Here is a 13,500-nt window from a genome sequence, read left to right on the forward strand (position 1 = left end):
CCTGGGCCCCACAGACAGCCTATAGACCAGGGGATGAGGGGTTACTGGGGGGTTGGCTGGCAGAGGAGCGCTACCCCAGTCCCCTGGAAAGAGGTGCCACTGGAGCAATGCCACCTCAGCACCACAGGTGGCCTTGGTAAGCCCCCTCCACCTTCTATCCCGCTGTCCTGATCCCCCAGCCCTGAGTCCTGCTCCTCCCACCTGCCTTTACTCCTGATCCACTCCCCTTGCCTTAATCCCTGGCCCTGCCTGGAGCCCCCTCCCTCCCAACACACACACAACCCTCTGCCCTAAGCCACCCACCTGCTGCCCCTGCTCACCCCTAAACTCTCACTCCAGCCTTCATTTTTCTTTAATTATGAAAAATACAATCATTGAAATAAAACGTACATTTTTTATTTATTTTTCAAAACAAAATTACTTCAGTTAAAGCAACTCTGGGTACATATCCTAGCATTATGATAATTATGTACCAGGTCTACCACCACTCTTACTTGTGGGGAGTAGTACCTTAGCCTGCTAGTGCTCTCACTCATTTCATTGTGCCTAATCATGGAACAAAGTGCTATTTGATGTGAATAAGTGTGGAAGAATCTGGCTGTGTCTGATTAAAACAATATATTCAGTTTTCCAAACCATAGCTTTTTAATGGATTCAAAATATTTACATTTACATTCCATGTATTTGTGTATGCCTATATTGTAATATATAATTGATTGCACTGCAGAAACCTTTACAACATTTATACTCAGGCAATAGACATCTCAGTTGCATGAAAAGGGAGATGGGATAAGAAGTCTTTCATCTATGGCTCATTGGTTTAAATTTGGACCAGGTTAGCAGTTACTTTCATCTGTTATCTTTTGTTCTATATTAAATTAATTGGTGGCTTCATTTCACTCTCTAATTAACCAATAATCACAACATAACTGACACTACTTGCTTTATGGACATCTTACTAATCACGCTGACGATTGACCATGCAGACTGAAATAATATTTAGCCTTCATAATCCTGGTCAAAATTTAACCAATCTTTAAAAGGCTTCCTATACATTATTATAATTAATCAATCTCGTAGCATTATAATAGGATGTTCCTGTGGGCTTTGGTTTATGATGATAATTTTAGGTAATTTAAGAATACCTTATTAACTGACAGCTTTATTTGATGGATCATTAGAGACACAATGAGGGGGAGGTAATGTCTTTTATTGGATCAACATCTTTTGTGAAAGAGAATAGCTTACATAGAGCTCTTCTTCAAGTTATGTTAACCAGAATAATGGACTGTTCTTTTCAGAGCAAAATTAGTCAATAGTATTGTCACATTCCAGAAGATGAAAATTTCTCAATCTCAGTCTATTTTTTTCAATGATTATCTGAGAAAGTTAGAAAACTTATGGCGATATTATGCATTTAGTCCTGTCAACACACTTAATGTTGTATGCGATACAAAAAAAATAAAAGGTGGTCTGTTGAGTAGGGCATTATAGGAACATTAACTTTAGGATTCTTTGACATGTTTCTGTTTGAAACAGTGCATCTATAAGGTTACATTAATGCCCATTTTGGTGTGTAGTTTTCAGTATTCTTTTTTAAAAGAAAAAGGAAAAATGCTCTTTTTTTCTTTTTTTAAAAGAAAAAGCAAAGAAAAAGGCACTTTAGTTTGCCCATAAGGTGAAGAAAGAAAACTCACATTTCCTACCACAGTCAATGACTGGTTACAACAAGAAGTGAGACTAATGCCATTTTGGAGTGGCAGTTTGAAACCCGCTAATATTCCTTATGATTCTCCTTACTGCAGTTTGGGTGCCAGTTATGTACTGGATGATGCTTGGTGGACTTCTACAAATATAGATGAAATGCATCGATTAATTTTGTGGTGATTGCTATACAGTTATGATTATTAAACCGTAGTTGTCTCTGATCCTATGAGTTGTGTCACAGTGTTTAAAAAATAAAAAAAATGAATTTTTCACAACCGACAGGCTTTCTGCAACATATGCTGGAAACTAATGAAGATGAATTATTTTACAAAGTGTAGAATTTTATTTCTTGAGTAAGTAAAGCACTTTCAAAAAATTCTGTGCCAATTAAAGGCAAATACATTAAAACCTCAATAAATTTATGGAACAAAGCTTAATGAAGGGAAAGGAATGTTCATGTCTCGATTAGCTACACATACATCAACTATGGCTTTCATAGGTCAGTGCATGTGAAGCTGTGGATTGCATTAAGTTGTGGAGGGGTAGGGACAGGGAATGCTAAGAGAGGGGTTATACTGGAGCTCTGCATGGACATCAAAGGGAGGAGAGCCCACGATTGTTGTACCTGCAGGTCCACAAGAGCCCACAGCATCTGCGTTTGTTGCCAGAGAGGCACCATTATATCCAGGTACATCTCCCACTCTGATACCTGGGCCTTTCTCCTGTCTCCTCATTCCTTTGCCAGACAGCTGCTGTTTTCTTGCAGCACTGATTTTTGGGATCTCTCTGAAAATGTCATTCTCAAGCTCCTTCTTTCTTCTCCTTGTCTGGCACAAATTAGTTCTAGAGGTGCAAAGAGGCAACCCCTCAAAGCTGTAATAGCAGTATCTGCAGATAAAATACACAGCAGGTGTTTGTGCACAGTGCCACTCACTGCTCCAGCCATAGTAAGTATGGTCTGCCAGTAGTGAGGGAAATGAGAGATTTGCTCAGTTGCCTGAAAATGAGCATTGGACAGTGGCGCTGAATAGGGAAGTGGTGAATTTAAATGCTGTCTCGTTCCTGAGCGTAACAGAGGCTCTGCGCATGCAGCAGCTGCTGCTGCCATCCTGAAGCCACCTGGGGCCATATCTTGCTAGCCTGGTGACTGCAGTGGTGCCTACAGAAGTTATCATTGACAATCATAGGAGAGTGTCCTGCTAGGGGAGAAGAAACTAGGCTGCCATCTCTAGAAACCTTAGGAGAAGATTGCAGAGTACCTCCATGACTGCTATTAAGTTCTGTGAATACATAAACAAACTGGTCTGCATAGTCCCACTCTTGCCTAACTTTACAGGGGACTGAAAAGCAGATGTTAATACTACCTTTATTTCTGTACCGCTACTTCTACAAGTATGAGTAAATTAATGAAAATTCACAAGCTGTGTCCTGCTGGGAGGTCAGGGGACATCACTGTGATGGAGAATAAAGGATCCTGAGGCTCCTTGCCATTTATCTGGCTTACACATACTCAACTGCTGGGACTAACTGCACTTCTGTGGACTCTCAAGCAGGTCCTAGCTTTCAGCACAGCTGGAGTCCCCAGTCACATGTCCCCCATCCTCTGCCTTTTTCTCCTGCATTTCCCTCAGTTGTATGTCCCCCATCCTCTGCCTCTCCCTCCTCCACTTTTCCCAGTCGTATGTCCCCCATCTTCTGCCTCTTCCTCCTCCACTTTCCTCAGCATGTCTAGAGCATGTAGATGTCATAGATAGCTGGGCAGTTGCACAGAACAAGGAAGAGCTTTGAGGGGCGCTCGTCAAGCTGGACAATCAGGATGAAGCATTTCAAAATGTGTAGGACTTTGGAAGGCTTCCCCCACCCTTTAATCTCCTGTGCAGTGGAGTTTACAGCTGTGGCAGAGTGATAGTGTCAGGCATTGGAGGACAGCTGCTGCCATTAGTGTTGCTGTAACAAACACTGTGTGTACATTTGTGCTGCATCAATCTCAATACATTGACTGTAGCTAAGTAACGTGTTGCATCAGTGGCAGACAGATTTAAGTGTGGACACATGCAAAACTTATGTCAATACTAAGCAGCTGTGTAAACCTAACTTATATTATAAACCAAGCCTTTGTGCCTGTAGTTATGTGGTATCCATTACCATAGTGTCTGTCCTTACAATGCTCTAGGGGAGTAAGGAAATATTATCATCACTGTTTCACAATTGCAAGCTGAGAAACAGATTTAAGAGATTGGCTCTGAGTCTACAACAGAACAGGGATTTAAACACTGATCTCCCGACTCGTAGTCTGTTGCCTTAATCACAGGACCATCTTTCCTTTCTGTTGCATTTTCATCCTGCTTTTCCATGTCCAGAAAACACATATGCACACAAAGAGAGCTTCTAGTTAGTCAAAGAATGTTTAATTTTTGATTGGTTGGCTTCTGTAATCATAACCTATAGAGATATAAAAATAGATGTTGAAAAAGATTTTGTTTTGACGCTGAATGCTTTTGATTTAGGTGTTCAAGATTTGGGCACTTGACATGGCTGTTAGATTGAAAATATGGGTGATCTCATTAGCCTATTTTTCTGTTAGCCATATGAAAGTTTATTTTCTTTTTTGACCTCACACTGACAGCAATTTAGATAACCATTTTACATGTGTACTTTTGAATTTTGCCTGGTTGTGAAATGTATTTGATTTTTTCTGAAATAACATTTTTACTTCTGCAGTACTTGCCATTTGCGATTCTCATAGCTCTTTAATTATAATAAGACTAATATAACAAATAATGGTCCTTTGCTTTTATGTAGGGATTTTAATTCATGGGTCAGGAAGGAAGGGTAAGTATTGTTATCCACATTTTACTGATGGAGAAACTGAAGAGCATAAAGTGACTTACCAAAGGTCAGTCTATATCAGAGTCAGCAGTAGAAACCAGACCTCCTGACTCCCAGTTCCGTGTTTTAACTATAGGCACATTCTTCTTATGAATATAATAGGGGTGTAAATATTGTTTAAAATTAACCATTTAAACTATTAAAAATTGTATGGTTTAATTGGTTAACTGATTAAAGAGAGATTAGCAAGAGCTGATGCCACTGGTCAAGGGCTGAGGCCATGAGTGACAGCCTGGGGCTAGGGCTGCTTCCACTGGCCAACCAGTGGAGCTGCAGTTGCTCCAGGCAACATGGAGCAGGCATCCAACATGGAGTTGGCATCCCCCTAGCTAGTTGACACAGGGCTTGGGCCAATCTGGCTGGTCTGGGGTCAAGACTGGGGCTGCTCTGACCAGCCTGGGATTATTGTTGGGGTGACTTGGGCTGACCCAGGGTTGAGGTCAGTTTGGAGAGCCAGCAAGAAAGAGGCTAGAGCTGGGACTAGCATCACTCCAGCTTGCCAGCACAGCTGGGGCAAGGTCATTCAACCAGCCCAGGGGTCTCAAATGTGCATCCAGTAGAACTGTAATTTGTAAGTTCTCCTGTGAAATATCCACACAGTAAATCTGCACAGAACTCAACTTGGGTTGAAGGACAGTAGAATTTGATCTTGTGGCCAAAGGGAATGTGGGTGTTTAATACCTACAATTTATATCACTGAAACATATCTCTGGGCCAGCAATATCTAGTGTAGTGTGTGCATTTGATCTTTGGTTGGGTTTTTTATACCATTATTTTGTTTTCAGATGTTTGTTTAATGAAAATGTGTGTTTATATTTAGAAGCTATTCAGAGATTTAAATTGAAGTGTTTTGTTTATTGGAAAGAACTTCAATTTATAATGTGCTGAAGTATATTACTAAAGAGTTAGTTCAATTATGAGCAATTTTTGAGTAAATAGTGCTACTTGTGCTTCAATAATTATAGTATTTTGTGATATTGAAAGAGTTTGTTAATTATAATAGGAATCAAGATTTCACATAGGAAGATCCTTAAATTGTTTCAATCTGTTCATTTTGTTGTACTGGTTAAAGACAATCCCTAGATACGTGCATTATGCAAAAACCTAAAAGTGGTGGTTCAATGTCACAAAAAGTATTTGTTTGGAAACTCAATTCTCATTCAAAATGAATTGGAAGTGGGCATCCAGTGCCCTGGTAACAATGAAAGTCTTGCCTTAAGTGTTTATATTCTCACACTATTGGTCATTTTTGTAGTTAATGTTTTGTGCTTTGGAACAGAGTGGTTGCAAATATTACCTTCTTTGATAATGGTCTCACTTTTAATAATGTCTTTTTTGTTCAGATTGCCAATATTTCCATCAAAACGTTAGCTCGCAGTTGCCTTGAAAGGTGCTTGAGCAGAACATATATAATTACCCATCCTGTTGTAATGAATAGAAAAGCAGCATGAAGGGCTTCTTCTACATCTGCCTTCGCTGAGGCAAGCACACTGGAAATGCATATGAAGATAAATATCAGGCTTATTGCTAGTGACTGTGTAGTTTATTATTGCAAGGCAGGGACTAACTGAATGCAACATACGATAAAATACTTTAGTGGATTAACTACTCCTTTGGTTGGTCATAGGGTTCAGCACACATGAGCCTGTTATCTTTTAGGTATATTAATTTTTTGCACCCTACAGCAGCCCTGATAGTTAAAGAGAGAATCAGAAGCCAATTAAATTATCTGGGATCACCTGTAAGATGAAGGTTCAGGGTTAATTAACAACAAATTCCAGCTGGAAAAGAACTGTGCCAGGACTATAAAACTAGAAAATTGAAAGCACAAAAGGGGTTACCCTGTTTTCCTTACAGCTCTTGCCCCTTTTCTGCTTTTAGCCACCTAGCTTTGTAGAACTGACATAGTTGTTTCCCTATTGGGCTTCATTGTTAATCAAGCTTGGCTCTCCCTCTGGCAGGTGCCCTTAAGTAACATAATTGGTCTCTCCCAGGCCCTCATTAACCCAATCACAGTTCACCATATTAGCAGGTGAGGCCCATTGTTGACTGATCAAAGTCATTTTGCATAGATTACACTTTTAGGAAGATCCAGGAAAATAAATATCTGTAATAGAATTTGTTATTGCAGACAAAAGAGAAGCAAAAGAACAGTTTTAAATTTGTAGGATTTCAACTTCAAAAATCATTCATTTTATTGCATAATTACCATTCATAGTAAATTTGAATCAGAAACTCACAAAGCTTCCATTACTCTTTCCATAACTAATTTGAATTATTGTGTGGTTTGTAGTACACATTTTCTTTACACTAAAATGACCATTGAATAGGTAACTCCATTTTAATTTTATCAAATATTTTATGAACTCCAATCATAATACTCATGATTTTTTTCTGATGAGAAACAAAAATAATTATTTAAACCTTTCACCCGGCACATTCTGGTGTAAAAAGAAGTGCATTCAGCTAATTAAAGTGGCAGGATTGTTTATGCAAAATTTGGTATCTGCAAATAATCGCAAAGTATGACTTTATTTTGCACAAACAAATCCACAAACAATCTCTTCAAAATATATATCCAAAACAGGAAGTTATATGAAATATTGTATAAGTACTGTCAATAAGTACACTTCTAAAAAAAAAAAAACCTTTTTCCTTCTGTTAAAATACTATGTGCATTACAGTCAATATTTTTGTTTAAATACTGTGTGTTAAGAAATGACTTGGCGGTGGGGCCAAACCCTTTTGTCTTATCAATAAGTGATGCCACTGAAGTTGTTGTAAGTAGGCTCTGGCTCTTGCTCTGGGTGAAAATCCTGAGCTGACAATAATTGTATAAGATAACGAAACAAAAATTTCCCTATACAGAGAACGAGGATCTAGGCAAAAGAATGTAGTCACAGTTGAGCCATAGGATTTGCATTCCGATACACATTCAGTTCTGCCTCAGAGATGGAGGAGCTATGATGCCTCAACTTCCTCTCCAAAATATACTGAAAATAGTTAAAATATTTTGTTACTTTTAAAATATTTATACACTTTATCACATCTTTCTCTCAGACTCCCGGGCTAAGTATACACAGACTTGGGTCCTCAGAGAGAAAGATTCCTAGTTCTTATAACAATAGCTCTTCTGGTATAGGAACCAAAATGTCACTCATTAAAAACCTTTTATTTGAAAAAAAAAGAAACTGTGGATTTATTGTACAAGCTGCTTCCCTTATTTTAGTGTTATGGCCTGAGCAACATGGCTACATCAACAATAAAAGAACTATAGAAGGAATAAAATGTCATGCTTCACAGCATAGGCCAAACCATCATCCAGATGGAGCTGGGAAGAAAGTGCCTCTGAACAGGTTAATACTTAGCTTCCTCATTTTAAAAAGATTGTGAAGTTTAATGTCATCATGCTGGTTACTGGATCAATGCCTGCCCAGGAATATTGAACTTAATGACATGTGATAATTATTGTTTAATAGCTTGAGAGAAGTTACTTCTTGAACTAGTTCCTGTGTTTTACTTAAGATTAAGTCTAACTGTTTTTTATTCTAGCAATAATTACTCTATTTAAGTTGTCAAGAGATGTATTTCCTAAACCTTGTTGTGCTGTGATACTTGATGCATTTACATGTAAGTAGTTGATATCACTGACTAGTACAGTTTTATTAAAGTTTATCGCCCATCTGACCCTCAGTATTGAGTATTTGCTATGCTTTTCTTGATTGGGGGCTAGAAATATAAATAATATACAGTATGTGTATATGTCTGACCTGAGATTTGTATCTATACACATTTTACTTGTGCACTTTACTCAAACCTTCTATTTCATTAGATTCTATGGAATCTTTCAGATACAGTGCTACTCCTGTACCTCTAAGTCCTAATTTATTCTTTATGTAGAGTATATAGTAAAGAATTAGAATACCCTGTCAATTTTTTTAGCCATTCCATTGTTTCAGGAACAACTATAATGTCAAGATTCTATTTCAATGCCAAGCATTTGAGCTCATATATTTTTGCTTTTAAGCATCTCATATTATTATGTAGATAATTATAGCTTTCATTTTTGACCATGCGTCTATTTTCACTGATCTTAGTTTAATAGCCTGTAACTTTTGTGGAATTTACCTTTATGATATGAACAGCCTTCTCCAGTTCAGCTTTTGTATCACTAGTATCCTTTCTGTATAAATCTGACTGTTTGGACACACCCAAAAAGAAGCACTCTAATTAATTATTATAATAATCCTGAGCAATGAGTAAAGCTTTCTCTCTCATTTCTATGAAAAATTAAATGCTATTTGGAATAATGAGTATAATATAGAGATAATGAAAGATTAGCGCATCTGTTCCATGAAACCTGACCTTCACACTGCTGGCTCTGGTAAAAGATTCAAGCATCACGATATAATCCTTGTATAAAAGGGCAATTTGTTCTACCATTTTTATTTTCTGATCTCTATCATTGAATGTGCATTTATTAAATTCCCTTGAAAGTTGTAATGCTCGTGCTACACAGTTTGTGTGACTCCATGCCACAAGAATATAGCTGATTCAGATAAAAATTACTGCAAAAGTTAATCCTGCCCAACAAGAATTAAGACTGGGTCCCTGGAGACAAGGTTTGTTTATTAATTATGCATTCATCTTCCACCCTCATCCATGAGACCAGACCACTGTATCCATCAGCCTATATGCCACATGCAAACGAATACAGACCTCACTGCATTTGCTTTGCATTGTGATTGATTCCAGGAGTTCACTGTTGTCCACATGGTGTTAATTTGTAAATCTCCATTCATGCTGAGTTGTTTGATATATTACTTCACTCTTTATTTTTCTTCAATTTAGATGTTTATATGAAATTGAGTTCCATGTATTTTTAGAAAGCTATGTTGTTTGTTCTTTTGTGATAGGTTTGCTAGTGCCTCTTACCTTAAAAGTGCAAAAAAGCTTAAGATCTGTCCTGAATCTCAAGTTCTGCTTTTATATAACACAAGAACATTTGCCATTAAACAGTTTCAAGCTATTGGAGTACCTCAGTTAGTTTTGTACTGTAATATCGGTAGTATGGTATGTGTACATGTATATGGGTATTGAATCAATAACTGTGACAACGGGACTTGTATGTTTAATAGTATAACTGTATTATATTTCAGAAGTGCAGCACAGGCAGCCATGCTTTGGTAGTTCATATGGAGTCTTTAAAGTGCCTTTAATTTAGAGGGGTAGGCTTTCTTTAAGAAGAATAGTTAATACAAAATAAGCGACATTTTATTTTATTACAGGAAAATCTTATTTCAGCTAGGAATGTCCATGTTTGGACTGGCTTTAAAACTTGATAAACAGTTGCTAACCGGACTGTTCTGTTTTAATTTCTTTGTTGGCTCTAATTCAGAAACTCTCAATATTTGTTTATAATATATAACTAAATTCCTCTTTCTTTTATTTTCATTGATGTACATTTCATAGTGTTTAACAGAGGTATTAAACATAGAAACAGTTTCAGACAAGCCAAAGTCATAATAAAGAAGTCTTGTTTTGCAATGAAAAAAATACCATAATTTACCTGGAGAAATCATGAAACCTGTCTTTTCTGTGTATATTACCCAGCGTTCTGTATTTTTCTCTAGTGTTATATGCTATCTTAAATAAAGTAGATGCTTCTTCAGTATGCAAGGTTTGCAACGCAAACAGTAGGGCTGAGTTTAATGAAATATGAGAAGCCAGGTGGAGCTACAAAATAACCTACATTTATTTGAATGGCGAAAGGATGCTACATAAGCTCCTGCAATCTCAGATCTTCTCCTTCAATTCATAAAGACAACAATGTTAACCAAAGCAATATTATTGCTGAAATTATTTCTGATTTGTGGTTTACATATCCAGCACCGTTGGAGTACATGAGATTGTGTCAGAAGGGTTTTTCTTGAATGCGTATTTGATAATAGGACTAAAACAGGAATAATACAGATCCTCAAGTTATTCTCTATATCCTTTTGGGAATGTTGGCAGAATGTGTTGTCTTTGAACATGGTTTTTGAGAGTATTTGTCCACTTGGAATAATATAAGTAAAAATGGAACCATTGCATTATTTATACTACTCAAAATTTATAAAAACATGAGACCATAACCCAAGTCTCTAGGCATATTTGCATATTGAAAATCATAATTAATACAAAAATATTCAAGAGAATAAAAATAGCTCCAGGAAGTTTCTTCATGACTCATTTCCTAACCTAACGACTACCCAGACACAAGCCTTCTTAAACAGATCAGTCTTACATCAGCCGCTCTACTCTGCACTAGTTAGGCCTCAACTGGAGTACTGTGTCCAGTTCTGGGCACCACATTTCAAGAAAGATGTGGAGAAATTGGAAAGGGTAAAGAGAAGAGTGACAAGAATGATTAAAGGTCTAGAGAACATGACCTATGAAGCCAGGCTTCATGAACTGGGCTTGTTTAGTTTGGAAAAAAGAAGATTAAGGGGGGACAGGATAGCGGTTTTCAAATATCTAAAAGGGTGTCACAAGGAGGAAGGAGAAAATTTGTTCCTCTTGGTTTCTGAGGACAAGACAAGGAGTAATGGGCTTAAAGTGCAGCAGGGGAGGTTTAGATTGGACATTAGGAAAAAATTCGTAACTGTCAGGGTGGTCAAATATTGGAATAAATTGCCAAGGGAGGTGGTGGAATCTCCCTCTCTGGAGATATTTAAGAACAGGTTAGATAGACATCGGTCAGGGATGGTGTAGACGGAGCTTGGTCCTGCCTTGAGGGCAGGGGGCTGGACTCAATGACCTCTCGAGGTCCCTTCCAATCCTATGATTCTATACATAATAATCCTGAAGTTCAACAGATTTGGTTTGGAAATGACTAACAACTAGATAAAGTGAGTTCCAAAGTGTAGGTCTTTCTATTGGCAATTTGCAACGTTTACATTTTGTGATGGGAAGTGGTCTTGGCTGATTTATAAAGACTAGTGGTTAATAGAGTAAGGGCAATCTCTAATGTAGCCAGAACATTATACTTCCACATTTCAGCTTGTATTCAAAAGCAAGCAAACAGGTACAGAATTCAGAGCACTAGACTAACTTGCTAATTTGGCTACTGCTGCTAAGCAAGGATGCTGTGATGTTTTATAATAGCTTTTCAGTGTGATCATCAACAGTACTTCCAAATGAGAGCTTTCATAGTTCCTAAACTACAGATAATAGGGCCACTATCCAAGCCCCTGGATTTCACAAAATTGGAGAGAGCAGTTTAGAGGAAATGATCTCAGGATACAATCTTGTAGTTTGGAGGAGGAACCCAGACCTCTAATTGTATTACGAGACTGAGACTAGAGTTCTAAGTACAACATTGAAGTATCCAGCCAATGCTACGTGCATCTAGCCAGCCTTACTCTGACTGATTCAGAAGAGTAGGGCAAACTGAGAGTTGAATTACTAGTGTAGCCATGATTGTAGTTAGGATTCTGGCAAGGATTCCACAGAATGGAGGCAGACAGGCATATAAGAAACTTCCTTCCCTCAGAACAGGGATAGAGAACTGGAGGGCAGCAACCTTGCCTGGTGGTCTCTCTGAGAACATAGAACATCAAAGCCTCTCTCTCTGTTTCTTTAAACCTTTGTTAATTTCCTCTTTGATAGACCAGCCAAAGGAAAGCTCATGTTAGGAGGAACTTTGCTATACACTCAAAATGGATGGGCCCTTTTGTTTTGAGCTTCCATACCTGTGCTAAGGGTGTTCATATTTTGTTTGGCTGTTAACATAAAGTTGTTTTATTTCTGGTAAGAGTATTGTACTGGCCTCCTAAATACTGTTTTTTTTCTTCACGTTTGTTTAATTGGGCATTGTCTTAAAAATTGTTTGAAGTCAACAGAAAATTGCAAGGCACATCATGACAGCAGTATTCTTTGACACACTCAGCTCTTTTAACACACTCAAATCTGTTGATTTTTTTTTTTTAGCAACTAGCATTGCAAAAGATTACCTCTGAAATTGCATAGCTGAAGTCGAATTACCTTAACTCGTGTTTTTTGGCACAGTCTACACAGCAGGAAGTCGAAGGAAGAACATAATTGAAAACAATCTCCTGTGAGCAAAAATGACAATATTCTCAACTTTTTCTTAGGCATAGGACCATACAATTAGAAGAGACTGCAAAGTCACCTAGTCTAAAACCCTGCCAAGATGCAGAATTTGTTGCACCTAAACTATCCAAGACAGATGACTATCCGAGCTAAAAATTGTCCATCTGAAAACTTCCAGCGAAGGAGCTTCCACAATCGCCCTGTGCAATTTGTTTAAAGCTTTTGCTCTTCTTTTACTTCCTTTCTGTCTAATACCTTCTAGAAATTGAAATAACTTTTTCTTCAGACAATTTGGTCTTTTTCCACTAGACAAATATTAACAAGTTTCTTTTTTCTAATGAAAGAAATCAACCTAATATTGTTCATTTGTAACTTTTCTGTAAACCAACATCACCAATGAGGATGGCAAAGTAGGAGTTGCTTATTACAGTAGTTTAGTTCATACTCCCCTTAGTTTTACTGAAAAAATGAAGCACAGAATCTTGAATTATATACCCACTTAAATAACATCTGTTTGTATGTTAGTTTCTCAATAACTGAGTAGTAGGCTTAATTACTTTTTAAAAATTCTATATTAGAATCCAGAAATATTTTATTCCGGATCTTAATAATCCAAAACGTTCATATTTTGGCCCCAGAATATTTCACAGTGACTAGGTATTAAAAGAAATAGTCTGCAAGTACATTCTATAATGTTATCTCTCTCAAAAAGAAGATTCAAGGTAAATTTTTCAAAAGTGGCATTAGAGAATTAGGCTACATCTACACTATTAATGATGTATGTTTGTGTACACATATTCATATGAACTC

At 37.4% G+C, this 13,500-nt stretch overlaps 1 protein-coding gene across 45 annotated transcripts in view; it reads left to right on the forward strand.

The window, feature by feature from the left end:
* The window catches only part of RIMS1 (regulating synaptic membrane exocytosis 1), a 468,693-nt gene that overhangs the window by 426,574 nt on the left and 28,619 nt on the right, over nucleotides 1-13,500 (forward strand). The window lies entirely within an intron of this gene.

Source organism: Pelodiscus sinensis, chromosome 3 (assembly GCF_052426305.1).
Source record: "Pelodiscus sinensis isolate ZL-2025 chromosome 3, ASM5242630v1, whole genome shotgun sequence".
In the NCBI taxonomy this organism is placed as follows: Eukaryota; Metazoa; Chordata; order Testudines; family Trionychidae; genus Pelodiscus; species Pelodiscus sinensis.